This window comes from Nicotiana tabacum, chromosome 24 (assembly GCF_000715075.1).
Source record: "Nicotiana tabacum cultivar K326 chromosome 24, ASM71507v2, whole genome shotgun sequence".
Classification (NCBI taxonomy): Eukaryota; Viridiplantae; Streptophyta; class Magnoliopsida; order Solanales; family Solanaceae; genus Nicotiana; species Nicotiana tabacum.
In genome coordinates this window covers 54,866,148-54,877,698 of record NC_134103.1, presented here as the reverse complement: position 1 = coordinate 54,877,698, position 11,551 = coordinate 54,866,148, and positions in this window count along the sequence as shown.

The following is an 11,551-nucleotide window of genomic DNA, read 5'->3' as shown; positions in this document are numbered from 1 at the left end:
GGAGCTTCAAATGAGCCCCGAGCAGTGCTCGCACTAGGGTGGTCGATAGAGAGGATTCTTGTGGCCTTGGCTTCAGTCGGTCACAATCAAGAGTGCAGAATAATATAAAAAATACAAGAGTGAGAGAATAACAATAGTACTAACAGTAGTTGTAGCAGTAGTTGTTAAGTCTTAGAGGGGAAAACGGGGAAATGAGGGTTTGTATAGTAGTAAAATATCAATACACAAATAAGGAAATATAGTCAATCGAACATAAACAAGGAAAGAAGAACATGCAAAAGCAATTTAAAATCGAATTAGGAAAAGAAATCAGGTAAATCCTAGTTTGACAAGGGTCAGAATTAGCCGTACATCTTGGTGAATCGTGTCACGACCCAAACCGATGGGCCGCGATGGACACCCGGTACCTTACTCAACCGAGTACCAACATAACTTATCTTTCATATCATTCTATCATAGGTAAATGAACCGGAGTAAAGCATAAGGGAATACAAACTTATACATATGAAGTACGGGTTATAAGACCAACATAGTCACTCGTGCACTGAACAGTATCGACAAGGCCGTACAATCTTTCACGCACACGACCTATGTCTACAAGCCTCTAAAAGTACATAAATGTCATAAAGGTCGGGACAGGGCCCCGCCATACTAATCAATACATGTCCTAATCATACTGACCACATAAGCAACTCCAGAGCAAATAGAGCGCACCAACACCTTCCGCTGAGCTGATAGCCTACTTGGAGGACTCTCAACTTATCTATCGGGATTTGCGGGCATGAAATGCAGCGTCCCCAAGCAAAAGGGACGTCAGTTCAAATGATGTACCGAGTATGTAAAGAATAAAAATCAATAAAATAATAGACTTGAGAGAAACATGGAGTAAAAGACTCAACATGTAAGTCTGAATAACTCTGTGAATCATTTAATATTATAATGTCATGCATATGCATATAAATGTCACACCATGCATATGTATATGCGCTCATAACATCATCAAGCCTCTGAGGACATCCCATCATATCATCTCGGCCACTGTGGGCAAATTATCAATGTATACCAGTTGATCAGGTGGTGGTGCGTATATAACGCCGTAACCTTTTCCTATATCTCATACACACACACACACACACACACACACACACACACACACACACACACACATATATATATATATATATATATATATATATATATATATATATATATATATATATATATACGCGTATATAACGCCATCTGGTCATGGGTCAATGTACATGTATAAATTAATGCAATACATGAGAAGTACGTTAATAAAATCTCTCAGAACGTCATAAGACCATTATGCCTTTGATTGATGACATGAAATAAACTTTATCAACTTACGTATTTTCTGAGACCCATGAACAGATGATAGAACAATAGGACACATGGGGAATCAAGAACATAGGCATCTCTAGTATTTCTATGAATAGAATCATTTATGAAAGTTGTGCATTTGCTCATTTCGTTTGCATCGTATGGATCATGCCAAATGGAAAGAAGGGATAGCCTTAACATACCTGAGCCGATTCTCTTGAAAATTCCTCTAACACACGTAAATTGCGACAAAACACGTAACGGCGGATCGAAGTAGGGGAAAATCTGTATGATATTCTTGAGAAAGATTGCACCGTACTCCCTTAAAATCACAAAATCCCGCTGCTATTATGCTAAGAAGTTTCGTATGAATCTCTTGCTGAAGCTAGTTACGTTGCTATGAAGATAAGTATGTCTCTCTTTTGTGAATTTTCTCATAATCTCATATGAAATTTTTTGAATTTGAGAAGTCTTTCATGGCTTTTGTTGAAGTTGAAGTTGCCCTTCCCATCTCTTTGTGAATTTGTGTCTTTTAAGGCTTTAGCCAAGAGTCACTCTAAAGGTGCCACCTAGTTTCATAACATCCTTAGTCACCTTAGGCTTGATTAAGCTTCACACATGCTGCCATGTTGGGAGCACTTAGTCTTATCCAAATTACACTTAATTAATTAGTTAATCTCCCACTAAAAATTAATAATTACCCAATTATTCACATAATTAAAAATTATCTCAAATTACTTAAAATACTACTCACTTTTAACATACTTTATACACCTTACTATCATGTATGACATTAGTCCATAAATACTGGGTATTATAACTTGGACAGTATTTTATCCCCAAATTGTCAAACTCCTATGGAACTCATTTTCTTCGATTTGCTTACCCTCTCACCTTCACGAATTTACTTATCACTTGTTTGAAATAGCGTAATACTTATAATCTCAAATAATCTCATTCCCGAGCTTACGTCGACTAGCTTACGACGAAACTTTAACGTACGAAAATGCGGGATGTAACATCTCATTTTCGAGCTTACATCAATTACTATGGCGTACTTCCACGTACGAAAACAAGGGGTGTAACATCATTCCCCCCTTTGGAACATTCGCCCTCGAATGTTGACTGATGCACTTATTTGTCTCATAATCGGATAGCTCTTACAAATGGTTTTAATACTGACCTTGCTATTTAGGCAACTGTTCTGTGAATAAATCCAAAGGCCAGGGCATTCCCCCCTTTAGGCCTCTTTCTCACACCACGACTTGTGGTCGGAATTCTTCCAATCTCGTAACTATTGCTACCTTCCATCATGCAGCATGTATGACTCTGACCTTGTAAGTGCGCCTATGCGACTCTTTTTACCTTTTTCCTCCAGTTTTTAGCCAATCTCTAGGCCTCACTTTGTAAACATATACAGAGCTTGACAAGATGTCCCTCTGGGCATCTATGGGTATGCTGAAGTTCTTCGCTCGGTACTTTGTCGAACTTATGAATATTGTTATATCTTATTTCATAGACCCGATTATTTATTCGCATGACTTTACTGCATCTAGGTGGGTCATACTATACCATAACTCTTACTTCGATTTATCGTTACTGAGGTCTGCTACCAAACTCCAAGTTACTTTCGTTGCTTATCCTATATGTATAAATCTAAGTCCTTTAATGCTTTTTCGTTATTGTTCATCTTAAGAATGACAACTTGATCTCATCTCATACTATTGTAACTTTTATCCATCCATTGTTGATTCACCTCAATGTTGATCTACAATCTACCACTGATAACTTGAAACTTCTTACGTAATACCTTGCCACTAGGGCATACGTTGCATCGAGGAATATTTGAAGTGATTTCCTGATCCATTTAGGGGCGATATTGTACTTCAATAATCGTATTTTATAGCATCCCAATATGATTCACCTTACGTGGGTATTTTAATCCCGTACAATTCATGAAATCCTCTTCAAATCATTACTCAATCGAAGGCCCAAACGTCATCCTTTATCTATCATAATTACACCCTTATTGTACTACCAGGGCAACATTCCATCTCTTCTAAATGCTACTAGTCTTAGACTCCTTTGAGTTCATTCAGGATATACTGAGCTTTCTATAACTTAGAGAAACCATCAGCTCTCTTATTTTCATGAGCTTAATCCCGAGGATTTATCCATTCTGGTTACCTTCTCACTCGCCTTTTCTTATCCTTACTCCTGTCTTCCTAAAACCTTGTCGCTCTACCATACTTTAGCTTGCGACCTACACATATCTACTAATACTACTCGCAACCTTCCTTCAACTTGCTTGCACCATAGATTTCCTTATGTTATTCTGAAACATCAAGCGAGACATCACATCATCTCAAACTCTTCTTTACTCTCTTATCTAGGCCTCTCGCTACCTAGAAACCATAGGCTGGAAGATATGCCACTGACGACGCCTCTATCATTCTTGAATACTGAATCCCAACACTTCTAGCCTTCTATCTGATGTATGGACTATTCACGATCTTCTGCATTTGAGTATCTCGTACGTTGTTCACCTTTACCTTACTTACCTTAAAATCTCACATCACATCTTCTACCTCTTTCATGACCTCCTTTCCACATAGGTATAATTCACATCCATGACCTGAAGCTCTATTATAATACTTGTACCTCTAGTGCATACACAATCCGGTGGGAGATTCATACTGACTTCTTATGAGGCCGGTACTCTTCTAACTGGCTTTATCGTATAGCCGTTATAAAATATGGTTATTGTAATATCTGTCTTGTACCTCTGACATCAAGAGTGATCTTGTAATGTTCCCAATCACGATGTCTATAATATTTTGGGTCTAATAATCAGACTCCTGATTTACTTAGTTGATGTAATTCTTTAGTTTCCTCTTCCCTCTGATCAACCTTTATGTAGGCTTAATCTATCTTCCATTCTTCGGCTCATGGTATTAGATATTACTTTAGCCCTTCATGGACGCTATGTAATATCCATGATACAATCTTCTAATAATTCAATCCTTTTTCTATGACCTGGGCTCAATTCTTTCTTTTAACTTATACCGGAATCTTATACGGCTGTATGATTATCAACATATATGTTGCATGGATAATACACCAAACTCTTAAGTGTGTTCATAACGTAACTAACTCTGGATCATTGATCGAATAATTCCTTTCGTTCCTTCTCAACTTTTTTTAAATGCAAGCAATTGCTTTTCCTGGTCGTTCTGCCACTTGTCGTATGAATACTTGGCTTATCTTAGTGCCCACACATATTAGAATTTCATACAACACATATGATCTTGAATTTCACCTTTTGATTTTTTTTTCCCGTTCATTAGCCACGATAGGTGCCACTTTCTTATGGAGTGCATGCAATGTTATTGTGAGACTGGTTTTACATGATCATTTCTTCTCCGAGTTACTATACTTAGGTTGAAATCTTTTTCCTTATTTCTTGAGCTAGTATTTCACTGAAGTACTTAGGGAGGACCCTCTGACTCTTGTAAAGCTGCGAGTTTATCACATCGTATACTTGACGGAATTTTTGATGTTCTTCCCCGCCTATAATTATCCATAGTTACTTATTTCCACACCCTTATTCTTGTAGGGTTGCTTCTGAACTAATATTTTGACTATCTTCCCAGTGACATTCTCTTTTATTTCCGTAATACTCATATGGTACATTTAACTACCCCAACTCCTATCTGAATATTTCTCAAGGATTATAATGTCATAACTGCGAGGCTGAATTTACTATGTTGGGGTTCACTATGTTTATCTTGCACGATCTACTGATTTGTCTGTATCCTTTTGTCTAGCCATAACTAGGCTCTTCCTTAATCAACTACTAACTACTCACTGGCCCATTCTCATATCAATATTCCACGTGATCTTTCTTGCGTTATTTCTTTTGTCTTAACTTATGTCTCGCACTGGCTCCTTAATTATCAATAACATCTCAGGCAGGAACCCTTACTTCCTCTCCTTGACGTCTTGCTTGCATAATGTTCTGGAATCATAGCATATCTATAGGATTTGAATAAGTGCAATCTCATCCCTTTCTCATTTTTATCGCATTCTTCCTTTACAATTCCATAGTTACTAGAACCACTTAATTCCGACTTAATGCCACACGGGGCCATATTCCCCCATTTAGGAGAGTACTAAGATTTAGCGCTACGACGATCTACCTATAGATGTTTTACCTCTTCAGCTTTGGCGTCTTTTCATATCATCGATAACCGTTGCTCGCCTTGTGGTAATCCTTCTGTACCAAGGATAACAAATTTCCTTACTCGCGAGGGTGACATCTAGTGTAACTGGCACATACAGTCCCTTAAGCTTAACTTTGCTCACATTGCTTTAGGGAAGTGTCTTCCTGAATGACCTTTAAAGGTTATTCTTCTGTCGTCCATTCTATTATCGCCGGAATGCAATCTCTAAAATTCTCATGATGCCGACTATTATCAAATCACTCAGTCCCTAATTCATGTTTAGTTTATCTTGTTCATCGGCCCATACTGATTTCCATTACTCTGGGGTCTAACTTTTCCTTCTGATAATCACGTTAGAGTCACGAACTTATTTCTCGAAATGAAGATATGACTTTATGGCCTATACTCTTTTGTTGTCTCAAGGCCTGTCACCTCTCATCTTTTCCTTTCCTTAGCTATAGACTCTGTAATACTGTCATTTCTTTTCTTTTCTTTTTGATCTACCGTTGTCATCCATGTATCAAATCTTACTCATAATGCTTCATTAACTCTCTTCTTATTTCTTCCTAACATTTCTGTCTATCACTTTATTCTGAAAACTTCAACAAGACATTCTTTTACTTTTAGCTCCCCTTACTCCATCCACTGGCTCTTCAGGTTACCTAACATTATCTCTCTACTAAGGACGGGAGCCACACTAAGGTAATATTTATCCCTCCCAGGCTTCGAGTTTGAACATTCTAGTGTTTATATCTAGCTGCAATATTCTAGAGTGCACCATTTGGGTGTCTCACAAAGAGATCTATTAGCACATTTGCAATGTCCTTCAGAAATGTCAACTAATGCAAACAATCCATCGATCATTTTGGGTTACTCTAACCCCAGCCGGGTCCTGATATCCCGTCCTCTTAAACCATATCTGTTAGCTCCCATAGGGCATACATGAGATGGGTGTGGCCAATTGTGCATACCTCTGTTACTGTTGAAGGTAACTCAAAATGCTTATATTTCGCTGTCTGAATTGTAAATACTGATAATCTTCATTAACTGGGTGCCTCGTACCCTTCTTAACCTTGCTTCTTTTACTTGTTGAAACTTGTATCTTCCTTCTGAATCTCTCATTGTTTTTCACCATATGGGTGAATAGATATTTATGCCTTAAGGCTCCTTATCAAGAAGCTCACACGTCTTAGTACACACATGATCTGCTGGAGACCTTACATTTACTCATCATAAGCATGATGCAAAATCGAGTTCCTCTGACTCAACTCTTCCACAGCCGCATTCAATCCCTTACCAACTATCTTTCTAGATGTAGCCATCGTCGTATTATGAATAAGATGGAGTTTAGGAAATTGAGTTCTTACAACTAAGCTCTACCACACTATCTAGAGAAAGAAGAAAGAGTGACAATCCTAAATGCCCTGTAGCCTCCTGCTTATAAGTGTGGTGCATAACACACCCATAAACAAGACTCTACTAGACACGGCTTGTAGACTCCCTAGGACAGAACTGCTCTGATACCACTTTTGTCACGACCCAAACCGATGGGCCGCGACAGGCACCCAGTACCTTACTTGACCGAGTACCAACGTAACGTATCTTTCGTATCATTCTATCATAGGTAAATGAACCGGACTAAAGCATGAGGGAATACAAACTTATACATATGACATACTGCCCTATAAGACCAAAATGATCACTCGTACATTGAACATAGACCGATAAGGCCGTACAATCTTTCACATACACGACATATGTCTACAAGCCTCTAAGAGTACATAAATATCATAAAGGTCAGGACAGAGCCCCGCCATACTAATCAACACATGTCCTAATCATACTGACCACATAAGCAACTTCGAAGCAAATGGAGCGCACGAACACCTTCCGTTGAGCTGATAGCCTACTTAGAGGACTCTCAACCTGTCTATCGGGAACCGCGGGCATGAAACGCAGCATCCCCAGGCAAAAGGGACGTCAATTCAAATGATGTACCGAGTATGTAAGGAATGAAAATCAGTAAACAATAGACATGACAGAAACATGGAGTAAAAGACTCAACATGTAAGTCTGAATAACTCTATGAATCATTTAATATTACAATGTCATGCATATGCGTATAAATGTCATACCATGCTTAGGTATATGCATTCATAACATCATCAAGCCTCTGAGGGCATCCCATCATATCATCTCGGCCACTATGGGCAAATCATCAACGTATACCAGCTGATCAGGTGGTGGTGCGTATATAACGCCGTAACCTTACACACACACACACACACACACACACACACACACATATATATATATATATATATATATATATATATATATATATATATATATATATATATATATATATATATATATATATATACACACACACACACACACACAATATAACGCAATCTGGTCATGAGTCAATGTTCATATATAAATGAATGCAATGGATGAGAAGTATGTCAATAAAATCTCTCGGAACGTCATAAGACCACTATACCTTTGATTGATGTCATGAAATAAACTTTATCAACTTACGTATTTTCTGAGACCCTTGAAAAGATTATAGAACAATAGGACACATGGGGAATCAAGAATATAGGCATCTCTAGTATTTCTATGAATAGAGTCATTTATGAAAGTTGTGCATTTGCTCGTTTCGTTTGTATCGTATGGATCATGCCAAAAGGAAAAAAGGGATAGACTTAACATACATGAGACGATTCTCTTGATAATCACTCTAACACACGTCAATTGCGACAAAATACGTAACGGCGGATCGAAGTATGGGAGAATCCGTATGATATTCTTGAGAAAGATTGCACCGTACTCCCTTAGAATCGCAAAATTACGTTGCTATTATGCTAAGAAGTTTCGTATGAATCTGTTGCTTAAGCTAGTTATGTTGCTATGAAGATAAATATGTCTCTCTTTTATGAATTTTATCATAATCTCATATGAATTTTTTTGAATTTGAGAAGTCTTTCATGGCTTTTGTTGAAGTTGAACGTTGCCCTTCCCATCTCTTGTGAATTTGTGTCTTTTATGGCTTTGGCCAAGAGTCCCTCTAAAGGTGCCACCTAGCTTCATAATATCCTTAGTCACCTTAGGCTTGATTAAGCTTCACACTTGCTGTCACGTTGGGAGCACTTAGTCTTATCCAAATTATGCTTAATTAATTAGTTAATCTCTCATTAAAAATTAATAATTACCCATTATCCACATAATTAAGAATTATCTCAAATTACTTAAAATACTACTCACTTTTAAAATACTTTATACACCTTACTATTATGGTCATGTGGTACCTTGTATGGCATTAGTCCATAAATACCGGGTATTATAGCTCAGATCATATTTTATCCTCAAATTGTCAAACTCCGACGAAACTCATTTTTTTCGATTCGCTTACCCTCTCACCTTCACGAATTTACTTATCACTTGTTTGAAATAGCGTAATACTTATAATCTCCAATAATCTCATTCTCGAGCTTACGTCGATTAGCTTACGACGAAACTTTAATGTACGAAAATGTGGGATGTAACATCTCATTTTTGAGCTTATATCAATTTACCTATGTCGTACTTTTACGTATGAAAACATGGGGTGTAAAAAATCGAACCCTCATAGCCTTGCCATGGATGTACACAGACGAAATAACGTCCAAATCTCGAAGGGTAAAGCCGATTTTTCTTGATTCGGAGACTGATCTTGCCAAAAATAGGGCAAGTACTAAGTAACACCATAGTCTTATAAGTAACAATGAGGTACCGCGTAAAAGGTAAGTAAATCACAGAAGAAATCCATGATTTGATCGGATTCGGAGGAGATTGGGGGAGGCGTCTAGGGTTTCTGAAGAAGGGAGAGGGAGAGTGTTTAGGGGGCGACTGTCTTGGAAGAATGGGTGTTAGAGTTTGGGGCAAGGTTAAATAGAAGAGGGGAGATGGGTTGTGGGACGTTGATCTCTGAGATCAACGGTTGAGATGAAAGGAAGAGCGGGGCGGGTCAACAGAAGCGGGTCACGACCAGGGTTATTAAGGGAGTCGTCTGGTTTGAGCTTGGGGTTATTGCGCTACGGTTTTGGGGTCTGGGCTGGTGTATTGGGTCCGAAATTTGGCATGTTTTGGACAAGATTTTAAATAAAATAAATTAACAAAATAGCTATATAATATAAAAAAGACTATTTATGCAACTTAATATTTTTAAAAAATAATGGCTGAAGATTATAAAATATAAAAATTATTTTGACCCTAAATAAAATGGTAAATGCAATTAATTATAAATTATAGGCTATTATTGCAAAAATATGTAAATGGTTCAAAAATACAAATGTAATTATATGAAATGAAGTAAAATATTATAAAATATGCATGTGGGTATAAATAATAAATTCGGATAATTAAATCACCCAAAAATAATTTGAAGGGGTAATTAATAAATATTTGAATAATTTAAATGCAAGAAAATTAATTTTGAAGCTTTAAAAATTATATAAAATTATAGAAAATATTTATATGACTCTTGTAAGTTGGGTAATAATGCAAAATAATATTTTAAAAGTATATGAAATACTTTATAAAATATGGGGGCAAAATTGAGTATCAACAATAACTATATCAAGGCATTCAACAAAATGAACTCTAGCTGCTATGTCTTCAAATCATGTAGCGATAATAGCTACTCATGAATCCAGCCGAGAGTGTGTATGGTTGAGATCAATGACACAACACATTTTGTATTTATGTGGTCTTTTTTTGAAAAAAAAGATTCCAATAATATTGTGCGAAGATAATACTGGTTGCATAGCTCAGTTAAAGGGAAAATGCATCAAAGGAGATAGAATAAAATACATTTTACCAAAATTCTATTTCACACGTGATCCTTAAGAGAATGGGGAGATAGTAGATCCCTTCAAGTGACAATTTGGAGGATTTGTTTATAAAGGCATTGACAACATCAATATTTGAGAAGTTGAGATACAAGATTGGACTATGTCGTCTCTAAGATATCAGGTGAAGTATTCATAACGAGAAGTATAAACACATTGTATTCATTTTTTTCTTAACTAAGGTTTTTCCTCAATTGAATTTTCTTGGTAAGATTTTTAATGAGGCAGCACTCAATGTGTATTACAAGATTTGTGTATTATTTTTCCTTCACTAGGTTTTTTCTCCTTCAATTTTTTCTAGTAAGGTTTTAACAAGACACACTATCTATGGACATCCAAGAGGGAGTGTTATAAATTCACTGAATATGGATGTCCATTTTGTAACTCTTTGGCAATTCATGTACCAAATGAATGAATCCATTCAATTCTTGCAATTTGAGGAGACTCTTTTATAACCTATAAAATAGTATGCTATTCTATTGTGAAAGATAACCGAAAATACAAAGAAATACAATCAACCTTTTCCTCACTCTATTTTTTTCTTCTCTTCTAGAGCTTTATATATAATTTTAGCATTTTTTTACAACAAAGAACACATTGTTGAACAAGAACGTGCTCTTGGAAGGAATTGGGTTGAGTAATGGCTCTATTAGGGGTGGTTTTTTTTTATTAGAATTGGGATTCTAAAATTGAGGGTGGGTTATTCCTCCATGAGATGCCACGTATTCCTCTGTCTAAATTAAGAGGCTTATCGATGCCATAGTATAACGATAGGATCTGAATGAACCAAATAGTGAAATAAAAAGTAAATTTAAATTATTTTTTATAGTACATGAGTATATTTGACCCCTTTTCGATTCTAGTAATATAAGTCTCACATCATATTTCAAGTATGTGGTTTTCACAAATTTTTCTTTTTTAAAAACTTTTATTATGAAAAATGGGGAAGAGAATTACGCAGTGGGGTTAAACCCTCACCAAAAAAGTGAAAATTTATAGATGTAGTTTTCTTCCTTAAAAGAAACAGTAAATTAAAGTTATAGCATAAAATAAAAAATGATATCTCATTTCAACAGAAAAATCTTATTG